General features: G+C 39.4%; 1 non-coding gene across 1 annotated transcript; it reads left to right on the top strand.

Annotated features, from left to right (window-relative positions):
- The first annotated feature begins 1,912 nt into the window (after positions 1–1,912).
- Positions 1,913–1,985, top strand: Trnaf-gaa. The gene has a single exon. It is a non-coding gene; the product is annotated as a tRNA-Phe (tRNA).
- Positions 1,986–2,914: the final 929 nt, after the last annotated feature.

Genomic DNA, 2,914 nt, shown 5'->3' with positions numbered 1-2,914 from the left:
ACCTGAAGAGATCTTCGTAGCAATCACTAGACGAATTCCTGAAGTTTTCCTTCCAGGAATCTGAAAATAAATTCCTGAAGAACTTGTGAAATAGTCTCTGAAGGTCTCCTTGGGACCTCTTGAAGCAGGATTCACTTCAAGCAGAATAAAGAAAAACGTGATATTTTGATTAAAATAGACTTTAAAAATCTTCCGTTAAAAATAGAGACTTGCATTAAAATAGAGACTAAGCATCTAAGAAGAGTTCAGCTATCAACTCTGAATAAGTACAAATCATGTCCCGAAGATGGTAACTGGGTTATTGTTTCAATTATAGTTGAAATGAAAATCGGCTTGTTTAAGAATATAGTCGGTAACATACCTACAAATCAGTTCCAGATACGATTTTGGGTCCCACATATTTGAGTAGATCCGCCTGAATTACAATACTAAACCGATTTATCGAGAATAAATTTTGAATAGGTATTTAGGCTACTATACCATTGATCATGGGGCCCCTACACATTGCCGATCAAGGTCACTTTCAAACTGAATTTTTATCTGTTTGTTAACGTGTTAGTTTTCTAGAAAGCAAATTCATAATATTAAATGAAATGTTTTGCACCATTTCGGGGCCCCCATGAACTCGGGGCCCGGTGCGGACCGCACCTACCGCACCCCGCTAGCTACACTTCTGGCGTAAATACTTCCAGTTTGTTGCAATCATGGGATATTTCGGAATCTACATTCCTAAGCAACCACGGTGTGCAGTCCTCTATAGCCATATTAAGAAACAATCAAGCAGAAAAACTGAAAAGGGCGTAATTACAAATTTCGAACTAATCTTTCCAAACTTAATATGTTTTTGCTAGTATGAGTGTGTACTTTTAGGATCTAAAGACAGAATGTTGTTTACATTTGATGACCTTGATAGTACTAAGTAGTACCAACAATAAAATCGATTGTATTTCAATAATATGTTTTTATCAAGGCTCTCAAACATTTTTTAATAGGACGCGAAAGATATATTCAACGAACCCAATTTTACTGTTCATGTTTCGATTTAAAATCGACGATAATTACAATATTACCCATTTTTTACTGAATAACTTACTACATATTTTGACTGATAACTGAAATATTCTATGCATTATTCGCATTCGTAAAAATACAGGGGATGTCCATTCTGCACCGGTACCCCTACACAAAATGGATATCTCTGCTGACCGCAGATGATCGCGATCAGCCGCGGCAATCCATTTTTCCATTCATCTTTTTCAGCATACTTCGCCGCCTGCTGCAACGGAATCAAATGCACTGCATATGGGCTGCATTACCGGCTCCGTCTTGCCTGTTCTCCACGAGCTTCCTTGAAACGAACGTGCGCTCGCTAGTTTCGATTGATATCTCCACACGGACGCGAGAACACACATCGAGCCATGTTTTCCTGATTATGATAATTTACCTACCTTTGCCCTGCTAAACCTATCATCGCCAGGCCTTTAGTCGAAGCGAAAACCTTCTTGGATTTCAAAAGCCAGACAAATATTACGCATGGCACAAAAAAAAATTAAAATGGTTGTAGATCGTCGCAATTTACTTCAAATCGATTTGAAGTACGTACAGAGGTAGGCCTACCTACTTCCTTCCACACGCAATGTTTGATCTACACACAAAGCATGGCATAGGACAGCAACGATGTTCATTTTCGTTCATTATCTAGTCGTCCCACACTGGCAAAACCAAGTCTTTCCATTTGAATCGTTTGAACGGTGTGTAGGATGGTGCTTCCCAGATTTTAAAAGAAACGAATGAATGATGGCAAATTGAACTCGATGCTGCTTGTAGTGGTCAGTAGCGGACTGTGCTGACTGGGAGCATTTCTGGTCAGCAGCGTAAAAACGTATGTGATGGTTTTCCTCTCTCTTCATCCGCCGAAATAGCTCAGTTGGGAGAGCGTTAGACTGAAGATCTAAATGTCCCCGGTTCAATCCCGGGTTTCGGCAAATGATTCTTTTTTGGAATATTTGTAGATCAGTGGATTAAGTTTTAATAACTTAGCAGTACAAGTTGATTTAGATTTTTGACTAAGAATTATTCTTCGAGTTGATATAGGTTGAGTGTATCCATAATGAACGTTCCCGCCAATTGAAGGATTTGTGTCATCACTATATTTGAGTGCTAGAGCCATCATTCGCAAAAAAATCACAAATAAAAAAAAACACTGGTAGGCAGCACGAGCGATGAGCATTTGGGTACGAACAATCCTACAGTTTGATAGCATCAAATAATTCTGTAAATAAAAAAGATGAGATAAAGTTGTTTTCAATTTTTAACACATCTTGTATAGATGGAAAATGGCAGTACACATCAGGTAATTTGACGTTCAATCAATTTAAATCTATCTCAAGAGCCTTACTTTTGCTATATGTGGCAGCAATCTTTTTACTCAATCCTCATCCATTCCAAAACGTGAGAAGCCTGACCTATCATTACCATATTAAATTTATTCAAGTGAGCTAGCCTTGAAACAATTTTCTTATTGCAAACAATGCCACTTCCTCAAGTGGCATTTGTGGACCGCATTTCTCGCGTGCGCCATCCTGTCCTTCTCCTCATATTACCAATCACATCACATCGTTAGATCAAGTCAACAAACAAAAACCCCGGGATTGGCTGCGCTGGAGCACCTGTCGCTGTGGCTTGAGCCATTCCTTCCGCTGCGAGATGTTTCTCTCTTTCGAATTGCGTGTATAATACGTCGCTCGCAGGTTCTCGCATGGCCCCGGAATTCGACTCAAAACAAAAAGAAACAAAATCTATGTCATGCATCCGTCCCTGATGCTGTACGACGACTTCGCTGCGGTTTTAAACATGTCTCTGAATCCAGAGTCTTTCCTTCTGACTTTTCAAAAAGTGTAGTTGGATTGCAGCA

Source organism: Aedes aegypti, chromosome 1, assembly GCF_002204515.2.
Source record: "Aedes aegypti strain LVP_AGWG chromosome 1, AaegL5.0 Primary Assembly, whole genome shotgun sequence".
Taxonomy (NCBI): domain Eukaryota; kingdom Metazoa; phylum Arthropoda; class Insecta; order Diptera; family Culicidae; genus Aedes; species Aedes aegypti.
Note: the sequence above shows the minus strand (reverse complement) of the source record. Positions and strands in the feature narration are given on the sequence as shown.